The 18,333-nt window shown below is 54.2% G+C and overlaps 1 protein-coding gene across 1 annotated transcript in view; it reads left to right on the plus strand.

Moving 5' to 3' along the window:
- BICRA (BRD4 interacting chromatin remodeling complex associated protein) overlaps positions 1-18,333 on the plus strand; it is a gene marked incomplete at its 3' end in the record, with an annotated part of 73,487 nt that overhangs the window by 159 nt on the left and 54,995 nt on the right.

Below are 18,333 nucleotides of genomic sequence, written 5' to 3' on the forward strand. Positions count from 1 at the left end.
TCTTTAAATCTCTTAACTCTCTCTACCTGCGAGTCGGGGCTGTGACAGGGCGCAAAAGCGAGGGGGGGAGTGGGGGTTGGCGGCGAGGGTGTGTGTGGGGGGAGCCGGAGCCGGGGCCGAGCCCACCCCCCCGACACTCAACACTCAGCCCCCCAACCGGGGCGCAGCGCCCGCTGCCTCTTTTTCTGCTCCGCGCCCACCACCCCCGGCAGCTCCCCCCCACCCCCCGCGTCTCTCCCACCATCGCCGCCGCCCTTATCCTGCGGGGACCCCCCCACCCACCCACCGCGGGCTCCCCTGCCCGCGCCCGGTGCCTCCCCGGCCCTCCCGCCGGCTGCCGGGGATACAATGGAGCGGCGGAAAAACGAGACCTAACGTTCCACGGGGGGAGGGGCGGAGAGACCCCCTCCCCCGGCCCGGGGGCCCCCTCCCCTCGCTCCGCTCCCCGCCTTTCGGAGAAGAAGAGGGCCATGGGGGAGCGGATGGTGGTTTCCCGGCCGGAGCCGGCGAGCCTTCATCTCCCCTCTCTTCGCCCCGTGCCCTGCGCCCCCTCCTCAAATCACTCCCGGGGGTCCGGGGAGAAACGGGGCCTCTGGCAAGCTGAGTGGGGGGGAATGGACGCGGAAGGAGGCCACTGGGTCTCCCCCTCCCCACCGCCCCTAAACAATGAAAGGAGTTGACTTGGTCCCCCACCCCCCAGCAGTGAAAGGAGTTGACCCCCTCCCCCGCTAGCTGGCGGGTCCCGGAGGGGGCCGTTACGGGGAGGCGGGTGGGGGGAGAGGAGGGAAGTGAGCCTTACCCCTGTCACCTCCCGAGATTTGGGGCGGCCCCCCATCTCCACCCCCTCGGCCAGGGAATGGGAGGCACCAGGCCCAGCCCGGGCACCGCGCTCGGGTGGTGACCTTTAGACAAAGGCAACCTTTTCCCTGGGGTGAGCCCGGCCGAGCCGGGCCCGAGGCCTCCCCGGGCCCCTGCGGAGGGCGGCCAGGCCGCGGGCACCCGGAGGGAGGGATGGAGGAGGCGGGAGGAGGGCCGGAGCCATCTGGTTTTCCCATCCCTGGTTGCCCCTCGGCGGCTTCTCCAGCTCCTGTCACGGGCGGCCCGCGGGGAGACAAGGGACCGGGGAGCTGCCCAGGCCTTAGTCCGCGGCCAGCGGCGAGCGGGGCGAGGAGCCACGGGCGGGCTGGGGAGGCAGCGGTGGTTGGAGCCTCGGCGGCTCCTTCCTCTCCGCACCCCTTTGTTTTGCTTTGTGGTTCTGAGCAGCTGAACTTCCCGGGAGGTGGGGTCAGAGGCCGCTGTGTCAGCGCTCCCCGGGAGGCCGGGGTGACAGGTCCCAGCGCTCCGGTGTGCCCGGACTTCTGCCGGCCAGGCGGCCCCTTTTGTCACATCCCGCCGGTAGTGTAACCATCGCGGGGGGATGTGTCTGCTTTCCCCTCACACCTCCTTTCGCCGGCTGCTCCTCAAGGAAACAGTTTTTCGGAACACCCCAGACTTCATGGCCTGAGATTTCTGATAAGCGCTCTGTGCTTTCAACCTCTCCCCCCCACTTGGGATGGGGGTTGGGCGGGGGGCTCCGTCATCTCTGACCTGCTGGGGTGATGGGAGAACCGGGGAGGTGGGCAGATCAGGGGTCACCCCCCACCCCCCTGCCAGTGTTCAGCGGGCCTTAAGGGGTATGCTTACCTACACCCCCCGCCCCTCCCTCGGAGCTCCCCCACTCCTAGAAGCCGGAAATAACATCTCCCTACCCAGAGAGCACTAGGGATTAGCTGCTGTTAGGTGAGTTACACACTGGCCACAACCCAAGGAGGAAGTTGGGGGCGGGGGGGGGGGTCACTTATATAATTCCCATTTTGCAGACAGGCTAATGGAGGCTCACAGCAGTTGAGTGACTCGCCCAGGGTCACACGGCCCCAATCTGTAACCATCTCAAGTTTTCCCACCTCAGCTCAAAACTGTTAGGTCTGCCTGTACCTGCCTTTGGCATTTTCGTCCCTTTGACTTCAGCTGGGTCTCAAATGTAGACCAGACCAGGAAGGAGTTGCCAAAATTTTTTTCCCCCACCGAGTATGGGTAAGGGGTCAGCTGGGCTGAGGGCAAGGGTGCTTTCACCTGTGGCCCCAGCAGAGCATTTACCTGCAGGAGCTGAGGGTTGAAGATGTGGGGGTCAGGAGAAGGGGGGCCTCAGGCCTTGCTGTGTGGGGCTTGGGGTGGGTGGGCACTTGGCGGTTGGCCCCTCTGTCATCCTCTTCCTGCACCTGAGCTGGCTCTTGGCCCAGCTGGCTGCTCCTCAGCCTTGCTGGTAGGGACGCTGAACTACTCGGGATCTTCGTTGTCTCTCTGCCCGGTGACCCTGCGTGGTGCCGTGACACAGCTGGCAGAGAAGTCCCTGCCCGTTCTCCCCATGGCCCGGGTGGCCGGCTCCTTATCCCACCCTGTGACCTCAGGCACTAGATTCAACTCACTTGTTCTGTTTCCTCATCGGCAGATGGGGGGGACCATTAGAGCCTCTTTAACTGACCTCGCAGGGGCTGACAGTTTTATCCACGCGTGTTATTTTTGTTTTCCCCTCACTCTGCAGGAATATGGCTGGCCTGTAGGGGTGGGGAGGAATGTTGGGGGGCTGGGTATTTGAGGGTGACGGGCAAAAGGCGTCCACCCTGGAGGAATTCCCTGTGGTGGATGAGCAGCACCACAGTGTAAATAGTTTCACTTTGGTGGCCGGCTTCCTCCAGCTTTCTTGGACCCTTCCCCTCCAGCACTTAATGGTGCCAAATAAACCCTTGGGCGGGTGGGTGTGTGGCATGAAGGAGAAGGGCTGTGGAGGGCCCAGCCTACCCCGGGAGGGAGGCTGTAGGGGTGATCTCGCCATTTTACAGATGAGGAAACTGCAGTCTGTGGCTGAGAGGGGATTCCAACCCAGACTGCAGGGATGGAAGGGCTGGGGGTGCCGTTGGAGAAGGGCGAACACTTTCAGGGACCCCTTGCAGATACTTTCTTGAGGTGACAGGCATAATAAGTCATAATAATTCCTCTGGGGTGGGGGCAGGAGGGGTGGGGCTGTGGGCCTCTCTGGAGTGAGTGCTTCCTGATTTTGGGGGGGTTGGGAGGGAAGTGGGGGAAGCATGAGTAAGGCCCAAGAGTGACAGGCCTATGCCCCGCCCCCTTATTTGCCAACTTCCTTCCCAGAGGCCTCCGGGGCCTTTCCCAACTTTCCCTGGGGATGTGGGGGGGGGGTCTCCCCGCTCTCCCCTCTGAAAGGGCCCAGGGGTCAGCGCCAAGCCCTGAGAGCCTGGCTGGAGGGGTCTTGGGGTGTGTGTGAGGGTCCTGGGGGGAGGTCACCTTTTCACCCCAGGCCCAGCCACCACCAGAGTCGCCCTCCCCAGCTCTCCCCCGTGGCTGTCTTGACTCCTGGTCTCAAGAATGCAGAGGGCTGCTGGTGGGGGGAAGTTAATTGGAAACAGGAAAACATGGCATTCCTTTCTAGACGGCCTGGGCTTGGAAAGCAGCGAAGGGTTGCCTTTCTGCCTCTCCCATCCTGCAGGGGAGAGGGGTGGGGGGCATGGTTATCTTGCCTTGATCTCTTTGGGGTCTCTGCCTCACCAGGCTCCCTGACTAACTGGAAACAGCAAGTTGCCTGTTTTACATCCATGGTATGAAACACTCTTCCCCACCAATCACAATCACTTGGGCAGCGCCACCCCCGCCCCTCTTCACTGGTTCATCCCTATGTTTGTCCCCTGCACTCTGAGGGCGGAGGGCCTGAGCTGGCTCTCCAGTGTAGGATGTATCACTCTTGAGACACGTGGGAAATGTTTGGTTAACTGGTCCCCGAGGATTCCCTCCTCCTTCCTTCCCTAGACCTCTCCCCTGCCTGGGGTACCACCATTAGAGCTCTGTCCCCATCCACTGAACCCTTTGTGTCTCAGCGGCACACAGGATCCCCCAGCGGGAAAGAGAGAGGGTTTTCTAAGACGTCTCCGGCTTGGCAACAATGAGTATTGTGTCCTGAGTTTATGGATATTCACTGGTGCTGGGGATCTGTTGGCAGGAGAAGCTGGAGAGAAGGCCTTTGTGTCTCGAATTGTTCCTAATCAAACCTCCTGAGGGGCTTCTGTGTGCCTGGGCCCCAGGGCCCAGTTATGATATGGGGACCCAGGTCAGGAGGAGGGCAGAGAGAAGAGTTGTCTTCAAGGCTGCTGGAGGACTTGATCCATTCTGTCTGGGTGGTTTGCAAAGGCTCCAGGGAGGAAACACCTTCTTTCTCCCTCTCTTTTTTTCTCCTGAGTGATACCCAGGACAAATTTAAGATGCCAAACATAGCTCCCCTTTCCTCCTCTGGGACATCCCCGGTCTCCAGCTCATTTCCCCAGAGGCGACTCCTCAATCCTGATGTTCTGTGCACATACATTTGTGTACATGTGTATATCTTTAAAAATACGCATTTTACACATGCTGGAACCCTCTGCCCATTGTCCTGCATGTTGCTTGTTTTGCTTCATCTCTCTGGGAGACGTACACAGTACCCAGAGGGTTTCCTCTGGGTTTTTCTTGACTGCGTTGTATTCCTTGGTGTGGGCACGTCCTCCATGACTCAGCATGGATATGGAGGTGTTTCCTGATGTTTTTACCTGCTGAGCAGGAGGACAGACATCTGCTTGGCGTATCAGGAAACGGGTATGCCGGCAGGATATACTGGAGGCAGGATTGATGGGTCAAGAGCCTGCTCTTTGTCATTGGGTCACACGGAGGAGGCACCTGTGCAGCTGAATGTTGAAGGAAGTCATTCCCCCTCCTGTTCAAGTCATCCCACCAGTCCGCCCCATTGTCTTTGCTTCTCATGACCTCCTTGTCCCCTCCTTCCTGCCTGTAACCTGCACCCACCCCAGGTGGGCATGCATGGTGTGGAGATCAAGGACGTGGGCGCTGTTGGTTCAAATCCAGGTTCTGCCACTTGCTGGTTGAATGGCTGCAGGCTGGGGGCTTGCTGACTCTGGGCCTCAGTTTTCCCTTCTGTTAAATGGGCCAGTCTCAGTACCTATCTTTGGAAACTTTGTTACGAGGATTAAATAGTATCTACCAAACTCATAAGTACCCTAGTCTAGGTTGTCCATGGCAGTGTCATCTTTCATTCGGTGGCAGTCCTATCACCTGGGGGCAGGAACCCCTTAATCCTGGGCTGTGAACCCCCTTACTGACAGGCAGGGGAGGTGACTTTTGCACTTACCTGCAGTGTGACCTTGGGCAAGTGATACTTCCTCGGGTCTTGGTTTCCTTGTCTGTGAAATGGGCTTGTAACATCTCCCCGGCAGGTGGGCTATAAGGGCAGGAGGAGGCAGTGGGCGGGCCGGGCAGGCAGTTGGTGTTTGGGAATCAGCATCTGATGTTGCTGTTGTTTTCGCTATGATTACTTTTCTCCCATGGGCCCCATGCTGACTTCCCTGCTCTGAAAGCTTTCCATTGTCTTCCCAAAAGGCACATAGAGAACGTTGTTAGCATTCTATACTGCTTGGCTGCGGAGGGCACAGGGCAGGCTGCTCTGGCATGAGGCAAGGCTGCGTGGCCCTGGGAACTGATGGAGCCGCCCCGCTCTGGGCCTCAGTCTCCTCACCTGGAAGAGTGGCTGTGACGAGAGACCCAGCTTTGTGCTCACGGTTCTTGAGTGCTTCACACTGTGCCTGGCATATCGTGGTTGGGATGCTGCTGCTGATGGTAATAGTGATGATGGTGGTGGCGATGTTGATGGTGATGGAGAGAAGTACCAAAGTCTCCCGTGGAATTAGATACCAAGTCCTTGCCTCCTTCCCCTAAAACCCTGGGCAGTCAGCGTTGGCCATTTTAATTGAAAAGAAGAATCCAAGGGAATCAAATGCCCCTTTGGGCCTCAGTTTCCTCATCTCTGACAAAACTCATGGGGTCACTGTGAGGCTTAAATGAGTGAAGATGTAGGAGAGCTTTTCAGACAGACCCTGGCTTGCAGGAGTGCACAGGGAAGGTTCGCTTTGCTTGTTGTTATTTTAACCTTTTATCATGGAAATTTTAAAGCACCCACCAAGAGTTGAGAGAATAGAATAATCAACCCTCGTGTATCCATCTCCAGCTTCGTGTATCCATCTCCAGCTTCGCCAGTTTTCTCCTGATCCTCCCTCCTCATTTCTGCCCTTTCCTTTCCCTTTTCTGCTAAAGTATGTTTACGCAAATTCCAAACACTGTATCAGTTCAACTGTAACATTAACGTTGTTAATGGTATTATTTTTGGCATCCAGAATCAACTTCATCACGTCTGAGATCTGTCCTATCCTGTGAGGGGAGAGACATGGAGCCCATTTCCCAGGTCAGGGCAATCAAGGCTGCAGGCAGTAAGCTGTGGTCAGGTTGTCCCATCCTGTCTTGTCCACCCCAGGCTTTGCACGCTGGTAGCTGTTTGAAATCACACAAGCCCGGGGATTTATGCCTGGATGTGTATTGTGTGGGTTGGGGGTTCTGATATTCGGTGCAGAAATCACAGAGAAGGTGGGCTGTTGACGGGGGAGGGATAGATGGCAGTGAGGGCTTCGAGTCCTCTTTCTGCCCCTCCTGACTTTGTGACTTGGAGGCAAGTTACTGTCCTCCTCTCATTCCAGATTAGAGAACCAGAAGTACAGGGATAATAACTGATGCTTCTTTTGAGAGCTCTTGCCTTTGTTAAATAAGGTCCCGCGTGGAAAAGTGTTTTGCAAGTGCCTGGCTCTCAGTAAGCGCTTGGCAGGTCACCATACTCACTCTCGTGATTACTTCCAGGTGTGCCCCAAGGGGACTGTAACCAAAGCCTCCTTCCAGGGTTCAGAGGTCAGAGAAAGGGTCCATGTCTCTGGAATCCCCCAGCCAGGCCCAGTTGCCTTTCTCCCCTCCTCTTGCTCACTCCATCTCTCTCTAATCCTCCTTCGAAGTGTTGCTTGTCCTTGCAGGGGCGAAAGGGTTGCTGACTTCTAGATGACCCCCACCCCACCCCCTGTGTCCCGTAGGTCCCAGCCTGGCAGCCTTGGGAGCGGAGTGAAGGGAGTAATGTCTGGCTATGGCTGTGGGACCCTTGTTAATGACCCCTGGGGCCCTGGAGGGAGCCCCGGTGGCCTCCGCAACCTGTTCTCCCAGGACACCTGCAGATCGAGGGTCCCTGGGTTCCCTTTTTCCAGAGGAGGCATGCTGTCCTGCCTCTCGTTCACCATGTGGTGCTGGGCAGGCTGATGCCCACAGTACCGACCTCACGGGACACTTGTGACAGTTGACTGGACTGTATAACCTCCCTCCTGTCCTTCAAGGAGGCGCCTCTCCCATCCTCAGACACTCAGCCCCCCAGGAGAGGTGGGTGGATCCCTGGAAGAATTCTCAGCTCTTTACCCAGTCAAACTGGGCTTTCCTTGTCCTGGCAAGCTCTTGCCACACTGGCTTCATTCCTCTCCGCGGAACCTGTGCAGTGACCCCCTGGTTCTGTGGATGTGCATATTCTTTCACAGAAAGACATGTATTTCCCTCTTATCTTTTCTCCGGATGTAATTGACATACACAATGAAATGCGCAGAGATGACCGATGCTTCTCCCCGAGTCTTGCCAAACGGTAGCCGCCTGTGTAATCCACACCCTGTCAAGACCCAGAGCGTTTGCATCGCAGCCAGAAAGTTCCCTTGTGCCCCTTCCTAGTCAACGCCCCCTCCCAGAGCATCAGAGCCACTGGCCTGCTGCTCCCTCATGTCGGGCCTTCCAGATCTACCTGCCTTGTCTCTTCTCAAATCCCATAGACTCTCGCAGACCGGCCTGGTCCTTTGGGTTGAGCATCTCAGCATCACTGTCTTGAGATTAGGCCGTGTAGTCGGGTCTCAGGACGGCCTGTCTGGTTTTCACCCAGCAGGAGTCCTTGGGAAGGTTTTACCTCCTTTTTCTCCGGAGAGAGAGATCTTCCTGCTCCCCACCCCCATGGAATCTCATCATTCAAGAGCCCCTCGCCTGGGTGCCTTCCCCAGCCTCAGCCCCCAGCCTGGGGATGCTGTCTCTGCTCACTACACCACCCCTCGTAGCTCTGTTGGGATGTAGATGTCCTGTGAGCGTCCCTTCAGGCCTGGCTTTCTCACTCGACTCTAAACTATGGAAGGAAAGAAACAGCGTGCCCGAGTTCCCAGCTCCTGGCGTGCAGTAGGCATTTCGGAGATGTTTGCTGACTGACTGAAGGATGGACATGTCACAGGGGTGAAGAAAGCCGAGCAGAGAGCCTGTGTTTGGAGTCACCATTCTATTTCTTAAGAAGTGGGACCCATTTGCTTCCAAAGCACCAGTGGTGTTTGTTAACAGTGCCAATCCCGGGCTCCCACTTGGAACGGATCTCCTGAGAGTCATGGTGGGTGGGGCCTGGCCAACTCAGCCGCCTTCATCACTGCCCTGGACCCATCCCTTTAGCACTGTTATCACGCCCTACCCCTGAGTGCCCCTTCCTTGGCTCAGGATGCCCAGCCCTCAAAGCTGCAGGGCTCCGGACAGGAAGCCACTGGTCTCCCAGCTGCTCATGACCCTTGCTCCATAGGTGCTCTTACATCCTACCCTGGCTGCCTTCCCGGTGCCCAGTAGGCGCTCCCTATCTACAGAGAGGGAGTGAATCAGGGCCCGTGGGGCAGGTCAGGACAGGAGCCTGGCCCCTGCTCAATGGAAAGACTGAGATGCGGGGTGGTGGGGGAGTGCTCAAGTGCTGTCCCCCTGAGTTTAGTCACAGACTGGAAACCAGCCATTCTGTGTCTGTCAAATGTTAGCTGTCGCTTGTAAGCTGCATCTCCTTTTATAGACGGATACAGACTCAGGTCTCAAAGTTGGTAACAGTTTTGGGAAAATCTCTCCTCCATTCTGGCCTTCGGGTTTGTGCAACCCTTCAGGCTGCCCTGGTGGCTCAGATGGTCTCCTGCCTGCATTGCAGGAGACCCCGGTTCCATCTCTGGGTCAGCAGGATCCCCTGGAGAAGGGAATGTCTACTCATTCCAGTATTCTTGCCTGGAGAATTCCACGGACAGAGGAGCCTGGTAGGCTGCAGTCCGTGGGATTGCAAAGAGTCAGACATGTCTGAGTGACTCACACTTTCGCTTTTCTGAATGCCTACAGTTTGCCCCCTACATCTCAAAACTGCTTCATGAAGTGCTGTTTCTCTTTGTCGGATTTCTGTCTAGCCGGACAAGCAGAATTCCCTAACATCTGCCCAGCTCTTCTCCCTCTGTCCCCCTTCCACAGTCCTGCTTTTTTTTTTTTTTTTTTGAGATCATTAAGGAGCAGGGCACTGCGTCTCCATTTGTCACAGGGACACCGAGCCCATTTCTGGGCCAAACTCTGTAGCAGGAGTTGTTGTTTATGAAGTCGTGTCCGACTCTTTGCAACCCCATGGACTGTAGCCCACCAGGCTCCTCTGTCCATGGGATTTCCCCAGCAAGAATAATGGAGTGGGTTGCCATTTTCTTCTCCAGGGGATCTTCCCAACCTAGGGATCAAACCTGAGTCTCCTGCATTAGCAGGTGAGTTCTTTACCACTGAGCCACCTAGGAAGGCCCTGTAAAAGAAGAGGAAGATTTATCTAAGGGAGTTCCTAACATAAGCCTTCTTTAAGCAAACAGACAGTAAAAAAAAAAAAAAAAAGAAAATATATATATATGTACATTTCCACATGTTCCATATCATTGTAGTTTGTATAATAGCTTAATAGTAAATGTAAATTTAGCACTGTGATGAGCATATAATAAATGTATATGTTATATACAAATATCTGCAGGTATAGATTTATAAGTCTGTATAAAATCCCCTTTTATTCCCATCGCCTTCCCTGGCCCTCTGCCCTGGCAGATTGTTCAGTGCCCTGGCAGACTGTTGGCTCTGTGTGGTGGATTTTTGCTTTCTCCAGAGGCTCCTGCTGTATTTCTTCTTCTGTGTCTTTTTTGCCCAGCACCCCACTTTCAGGCCGCGCCCCGTGTTGCCACTAGTCCATCTCGCCGCCTCTTTCCTGCTGTGGGACTCCTAGGGTTGTGGTTATCAGAGGTGAAATGTCTCTTCCAAGGTCAACACTGCTAGCTGCTGGTGGAGCAAGGATTTGAATCCAGGTGCTTCCTGCTGGTTAATTCAGACCTGCACAGCAGGCCTCTCCTGTCCCTGGTCTCAGAGCTCTACCCTCAGGGACTGGGAGGGGAGTAAGCCCCAAACACACCCATCCTCCCAGCTAGGTGAGATCTGTATCTCGGGAGTGTCTCCTGGGCTGGCCTGGAGGAGGCATGGCTGCTGGGCTATGTTGATACATCAGGTCAGGCTTCCTGGAGGAGGGGGGCTTCAGGGATGGAGGGTTGGGGGGGGGCTTTGGGCTGCAGCCCATTTCTAGCAGAGGACCCTGGGATGCTTTGCATAAAACTAACAGGGAAAGAGGGCCTAGGACACTGGGACTGAGATCTGGGGTGCCCAGATTTTGTTGATGGGAGATAAGAGAAAGAGGGTTTCCAGGATGATCCAAGGTCATTGTCTTGAGCGACTGAGTGGATGCAGGTACCCTTTCGTGGGACGCTGTAGTGGTGTCTGTGGTTTGGGGAGCACAAACTCCAGAGAAGAAAACTCCAGCACCCTCTTGGCTGGTGGAAAGGTGCAGACGGGAGGAATGAAGGAACTGGAGGCGTCGCGAGTGAGAGACGGTGACCCGGAGTGATCACTTGAGCCCCAGGGATGGGGACAGTTCCTCCCGGAGAGGATAGGAGAGGTGGGAGCTTCTTTGGCCAAAACAGAGAGGGAGGAGCCTGGGTTTGATGGGCGGGGAGGGGCCCGAGGCAGACTGGAATATGGTGAGGAGTCAAGAAAGAAGGATGGCTTCAGGGATAGAGGGATGGATGAATGGAAGATGGCTGAATGGATAGGTGGATAAATAGATAAATGGATGGAAGGCAGGCAGGCAGATGGAGCTCTTGGCAGCCTGAGATTGAAAATCTATATCTATATCTGCTATCCTCTATGGCTCCCTAGTGTTCTCAGGTGAAAATCTAGCCCTCCCGTCCTCTCACGAAGCCCAGTAGTCTGGCCTGGGCTTATCTCCTTGACCTCATCTCCTACCTTTTCACCTGGCTTTCTTCAGGCACCCAGCTGGTTCCTGCCCCCTCCCACCTTTGCTCTTGCCTCTCCTTGCCCTCCTCTTCACCCACTCCTTCCTGTCTCTGGGCTCCTCGTCCTGTCCTCCAGGCCTCAGTTTAAATACTCTCTCCTCCAGGAAGCCTTCCTTGATGACCCTGTCCAACTTCATCTACGTCACTTGGTTTATTTCCTTGTCAGGATTCGTCCCTCGGACCTGACTGGGAATAAGTACAGACTCAGTATTTACTGCATGAAAGAGGGGACAGGCTCAGAGACAGAGATTACTAGGATTGGCACAGGCTTAGAGAAAAAGAAGGAAGATTCTAGAAGAGGCAGGACGGGGTGGTGCTGGTTGGGCTCAAGAGTGAGGTTTCCTCATAGGTCAGGAGATGAGGGGGAGAGGGGAGTGAAGGCAGAAGAACGGTGTTTGTAGTTGGGAAGGAGTTCAGGAGGCCAGTGCAGACCTGCTTGGACACGGGAGGAGAAGGTTGAGGGGAAGCTGGTGGTATTGCCAGCTGCTAGGAGGGAGGGAGCTTTGGCAGTCTTGCCGCAGCTGGGAGAAGGCAGCCGCCTCTTATCGTTAGAGGTCTTAAGAGCACGTGCTGAAGCTAAGTCACTTCAGTTGTGTCTTACTGCGATCCCACGGACTGTAGCTCGACAGGCTTCTCTGTCTGTGGGATTCTCCAGGCAAGAAGATTGGAGTAGGTTGCCATGCCCTCCTCCAGGGGATCTTCCCAACCCAGGGATCGAAGCTGTGTCTATTACGTCTCCTGCATTGGCAGGCGGTTCTTTTCAATAGCACCACCTGGGAAGCCCTAAAGTGAAGCTGTTTCTGCCGATTAAGAGCAGGTGGTGGTCCTTAGTTTGAGGATTCTTTGGTGAACCTGTTCGGAGGCCACTGACCTTTCCCCCCAGAGAAATGCATGCTTGACTCTACATCCCAACCTTTGGTGGAGGATTTCGGAGTGGGAGAGGGTGGATCCAGTTACCATAGCAATACTAATAATAACAGCTCACTCGATGCTGGGCACTGGTCTAGGGTCTTCACAAGACCTGACTCCGTTACACATGTGGAGACTTAGGAGGTAGGTGCAATGGGCACCCCCCATTGTACAGAAAGGTTGAGGGTGGGAGAAGATGGGGGCAACTGGATGAAATGGTAAGATGGCATCACCGACTCAATGGACATTGAGCAAGTTTCGGGAGATAGGGATGGATGGGGAAAACTGGTGTGCTGCAGTCCATGGGGTTGCAAAGAGCAACTGAACAACAGTTACAAGTTGTACAGATGAGGAGACTGAGGCCCAGGGAGGTTTAGTGACTTGCCCGGAGTCACTTGCCCGGAATCACACAGCTGCTGAAGAGTAGAGGGGATTCCCGCCCACCCCTCCCCCCAACTCTGCCTCCCAGACTGCCCAGTCTGGCCCCAGAGCCCAGGCTTTTAGCCATAAAGCCTCACTGCCTGCTTGTTACAGGGGCCAGGACCAAAGCCCACAATCCAGAAGCTGCCCTTCCCCCTTCCTACTATTGCCCTGGGATCTGGCTCATCGGGGTGGTGGGGGTGGAGGCGGGGGGGGGGGGGGGGGGGGGTTTGATCTCGGCTCAGCAGGAGGCCTCCCTCCCTCCTCTTTCTCTCTCTCCACTCCTTGGTGTCTTCATTAACCTAACCTTGCGCTTCCTCCAGGCAACTGATGTGTTGGTGAGTTTATGGGATGTGTTTGTGAGTTTGTGATGGAGCCGGGTGGGTGACTGAGTGTGAGTCAGCGAGGCCTGCCCAAAGGGGTCAGGACACCGGAAGGCAGATCTGGCTGGGCGCAGGGGCTCCTCCACCCGGCTCAGCCTTAGTTTCCCCATCAGCAAGAAGGGCCTGATGCCAGCCTCGCGGAGGTTTCATAGATGACGTCACGTGTCAGGAGGAGTGCTGTAAATTTATGGCGGTAACTGGCTTCAGTGGTGTTTCAACATTCAGGATATTTCAGAGCCGAGAGCAGGCTAGATGAGGTAGAACAGCTCCCAAGTGGGCAGGGCAGCTCTCCTTCCCCAAAAAGGCTAAAGATTTTTGCAGCAAATACTATTTCTGATGCTAATATTGGGTGGGCCAAAAAGTTCGTTCAGGTTTCTCCAGAACAGCTTACGGAAAAGCCTGAAGGAACTTCACCCAGTATATCTGTGACTGTTTATACTAAGTGGGATATGGAAGGATGGTCACGGCAGGTCAACTTTTGCCTTCCCCCCACCCCTCAGTGAGAGTAAAGTGGTGGGTGGGGGAAAGGAGTTGGTTCTTAGAGATTTTTGAAGTCAGAATTGCAGAAAGGGGGTTGTAGACAGAAACCATTTACTTGTTGGGATGTCTATGGAGTTTCATTGAGATAAGGTACCATCCAGGGCCTGACACTCAGTAAGCCCGTTGTGGGTGTTGGTTGCTATTATTACTAACCAGCCTTTAGTCTGTACCTGCTGGTGCGGACAGGTTGGGCTGTGTTGCAGATCAACAGTTTCTCCACCTTGAGCACGAATCCCTTGGGGAGCCTGTTCAAGGGCAGGGTCTGTGGCAGCCCTCAGACTCTGCATTTCCGGCTGGCTCCCAGGGGACACTGAGGCTGCCCTTGGTCTGGGGCCACACATTGAGTAGCAAGGGATAGAGTGGTTTCCGGATGATTTCTGAGTTGCTTTAAGGGTTCTGGCCTGGATACTGAGGCTAAAGTGAAAGGGTGAATTAGTCGCTCAGTTGTGTTCAACTCTTTGTGACCCCAGAGACTGTAGCCCACCAGGCTCCTATGTCCATGGGATTCTCCAGGAATGTCCATGGGATTCTCTGTAGTGGGTAGCCATTCCCTTCTCCAACGGATCTTCCCCCAGTCTCCTGACCTGCTGGCGGATTCTTTACCACCTGAGCCACGAGGGAAGCTAAAGTCAGATTTAACTCTTTGGTTGTTGTTCAGTCTTTGGGACCCCCGGGATTGCAACGCACCAGGCTTCCCTGTTCCTCACCACCTCCCGGAGTTTGCTCAAACTCATGTCCATTGAGTTGGTGATGCCACCCAACCATCTCATCCTCTGTCGTCCACTTCTCCTGCCTTTAGTCTTTCCCTGCATCAAGATCTTTTCCAGTGAGTTGACTCTTTGCATCAGGTGGCGAAAGTATTGGAGCTTCAGCTTCAGCATCAGTCCTTCCAATGAGTAGTCAGGGTTGATTTCCTTTAGGATTTAATTCTTTGAAATTAAAAGTGAAAATGTTAGTCACCCAGTCATGTCCGACTCTGAGACCCTGTGGACTGTATAGCTTGCCAGGCTCCTCCGCCCATGGGATTTTTCCAGGCAAGAATACTGGAGTGGGTTGCCATTTTCTTCTCCAGGGGATCTTCCAGATCCAGGGATTGAACCTGGGTCTCCTGCATTGCATGCGGATTCTTTACCATCTGAGCAACCAGTCTTTCAGTTCAGTTCAGTCGCTCAGTCATGTCCAACTCTTTGCGACCCCATGAATTGCAGCACGCCAGGCCTCCCTGTCCATCACCAACTCCTGCAGTTCGCTCAGACTCATGTCCATCGAGTCAGTGATGCCATCCAGCCATCTCATCCTCTGTCGTCCCCTTCTCCTCCTGCCCCCAATCCCTCCCAGCATCAGGGTCTTTTCCAATGAGTCATCTCTTTGCATGAGGTGGCTAAAGTACTGGAGTTTCATCTTTAGCATCATTCCTTCCAAAGAAATCCCAGGACTGATCTCCTTTAGAATGGACTGGTTGGATTTCCTTGCAGTCCAAGGGACTCTCAAGAGTCTTCTCCAACACCACAGTTCAAAAGCATCAGTTCTTCGGTGCTCAGCTTTCTTCATAGTCCAACTCTCACATCCGTACATGACCACTGGAAAAACCATAGCCTTGACCAGACGGACCTTTGTTGGCGAAGTAATGTCTCTGCTTTTCAATATGCTGCTACTCTTTGGGGCTTACCAATTTGAAGGCAGATCTGTATGAATTATTATACAGAGGGAAGAAAGTCATACATAGCACCATGAAAGTCTTTTCACCGTGCCCTTATCCTGCCCCCTCCAGAGGGCCTTCTGTGTGGAGTTTGGGGTGCATTCACTCTGCCCCTCTATTCTATGAGTACATTCTTCTCCCCTCTTGATGGCATGTTTCATATGAATTATTTTACACCTGGCTTTTTTAACTTGAACAAACGTCTTAGAATTATTTCCGTGACAGCAATCTAGGACTCCATTCTTTTTTTTTTCTATTTATTTATTCATTTTAATATTTATGTTCTTGGCTACGCTTGGTCTTAGTTGCACCATATGGGATCTAGTTCCCTAACTAGGGATCAAATGAGGGCCCCCTGCATTGGGAACTCAGAGCCTTAGTCACTGGACCACCAGGAAGTCTGTCTTTTTTTTCCCCTTTTTAATTGAAGTATGCTGCTGCTGCTGCTAAGTCGCTTCAGTCGTGTCCGACTCTGTGCGACCCCATAGACGGCAGCCCACCAGGCTCCCCTGTCCCTGGGATTCTCCAGGCAAGAACACTGCAGTGGGTTGCCATTGCCTTCTCCAATGCATGAAAGTGAAAAGTGAAAGTGAAGTTGCTCAGTCGTGTCCGACTCTTTGCGACCCCATGGACTGCAGCCTACAGGCTCCTCTGTCCATGGGATTTTCCAGGCAAGAGTACTGGAGTGGGGTGCCATTGCCTTCTCCATTAATTGAAGTATAGTTGGTTTATAATGTGTTAGTTTCTGGCGTATAATAAAGTGATTCAGTTTATATATATTTATTTATACACACATTCTTTTTCATATTCTTTTCCATTATGGTTTATACAGGCTATTTAGTACAGTTCCCTGTGCTATATGATAGGTCCTTGGTGTTTATCCATTCTGTATATAATAGTTTGCATATGCTAATCCCAACCTCTCAATCCTTCCCTCTCCCCTGCCCCCCTAGAACTCTTTCTTTTAGCAAACTAAAAGAGTATTCCATGATTTATTTAACCTCTATTCAGTGGATTTTTTGTTTTGTTTTGATTTGGCTACCAGATTTTACTGTGAGCCTGTACGTATCTTTGAGCTTCCTGGGTGGTTCAGTGGTACAGAATCTGCCTGCCGACGCAGGAGATGCAGGAGACAACAGGTTCCATCCCTGGGTCAGGAAGATCCCCTAGAGGAGGAAATGGCAACCCATTCCAGTAATCTTGCCTGGGGAATCCCATGGACAGAGGAGCCTGGTGGGCTACAGCCCATGGGGTTGCAAAGCCGGACACGACTGAGCGACTAAGCACAAAGGGTGTGAGGTGGCACAGTCTCCTAACCTTGTTGCGCCTCCTCACTGGTACCCGAGTGTCGCCTTCAGTGTTTTCGGATCTATTCCTGGGGATGGAATCGCTGGGTTGTCTGGTAATTCTCTAACTTTCAGAGGAGCCACCGTTGCCTGCGGTAGCTGCACCCTTTCACATTCCCACCAACAGCACGCAGCGTCCAGCTTCTTCACATCCTTGCCAACAGGTGTTGTATGGTCTTTCCCCCACCCCGCCCCACACTTAAGTGTTTGAAATCCAGTGTGTATTTTCCACTCAGAACATCTTGTTGGACCAGCTCTGTTTCCGGGGCTAGGAAGTCACGTGAGAGTGGACGGTGGGGGCTTAGACCGTTCGTGTTCGCCCTCGTTACTCATGTGGCTGTACTGAGATCTCCCATCTTGCTGTTGGTTTTCAGTTTATCTCCGGTGTCCCGTGTTCCTTTTTCCCTCGTTTCCCGACTCCTTTAGTTTGAGCAGTTTGGCATTCCATCTTATCTCCACTAGGAGCTGATGCACGCTATCTCTCTGCTACTCTAGCGTTTCCATTCTGCATCTTTGACCAGGACTTGGGCTCCCATTTGGAGGGAGATGGGAGCCACGGCAGGCTTTTGAGCTGGGGAGTGACCCGACCTGACGTTTTTTGTATCTGCGCCTGCAGTGGCTTGTGCAAGAGGGTTTCTACCGGCCAGATTCCTGGAAGAGGACTTGCCAAGGCAAAGGGAAGCGTCCACTGAGGATTAGGGAGGCAGTGCCAAGTGGCATTCCAGAAAGGCCTCACCGTTCTCAGCCCTGGCAGACAGCAGCCAGAATTTACTGAGTGACTGCTCAGTGCCAGGCATGTGCCAGACCCTGGAGTTGCTATTGAGAATCAAGCCAGGTCCCGCTGCTTAGATAACTCTCGTCCTGGAGATGTGGGGCAGCCTCTGGAGCGGCCTCTGAGCTCAGAGGAAGGCAAAGCTTTCAGAGGAACCAAAAAAGGAGAGGCCAGAGGCCGTTCCTAGGTGGTGGAAGGAGGCTTGGCCCAGCCCGGGTGGTGTGAGTGTTGGCTGGATCCAGAGGCAGACTCTGTTCGTCTGGAGACTGTGTGTGGGGGTTCCCCCTCCACCTGGGACATGTCGGGGTTACAGTTGAGGAGTAAAATAATAATACCTCCCCCTTGGGGCTTGTTTGGGAGGGTTCAGTGGGAGGCAGACAGCACATGGGTGGGTGGGTGACTAGTTTATCCCCACTGGGAGGGGATCAACATCAGGAACCGGGCGGCCTGACCCAGGGGCTGGTGTGACCGTGCTCTGGACGTGTTTAGGGCCTATTGCAGATACACTTGGACTTGGAGACCCAAGCTGTCTCCTTCCTTGGGCCAACTGCACCAGGCCTCTGTTCAAAGAGGATAAAAAAACAGATGCTGCTTCCCTGGAGGGTGATAAGGGTCCAGTCAATGAGGTGATGGCCACGTGGCACTCGGGGCCCCTGGTACCAGTCAGGCTCCATAAAGGTTGTTGTTGTCTAGGCACTCGGTCATGTCCGACTCTTTGCGACCCCCGTGGACTGTAGTCCATCAGGCTCTTCTGTCCATGGGGATCCTCCAGGCAAGAATACTGGAGTGGGTTGTCCTCTCTTCCTCCAGGGAATCTTCTCGACCCAGGGATCGAACCTGCAACTCCTTCATTAGCAGGCGGATTCTTTACCACTGAGCCACCGGGGAAGCCCTTCCGTAAAGGTTAGCTGCTGTTACTGTTATTGCTGCTGCCATTATTGTTAGTTTAACGCTTATAGGCAACAGCCAGCTCCTTCCAGACCCCTCAGGACTGAGACTCCAGAGAAGCGAGGTCAGTGGCTTGGGGTCAGAAAAACTGTGGAGCAGGGATCTGAAGCCAGGTTTGTCGGACCTGGGCTCAGGGGCTCCCTGCTTCTGGACTCTGGGGAAGCCTCATGCTTAACAT

The sequence above is a fragment of the Bubalus bubalis genome, chromosome 18, assembly GCF_019923935.1.
Source record: "Bubalus bubalis isolate 160015118507 breed Murrah chromosome 18, NDDB_SH_1, whole genome shotgun sequence".
NCBI lineage: Eukaryota > Metazoa > Chordata > Mammalia > Artiodactyla > Bovidae > Bubalus > Bubalus bubalis.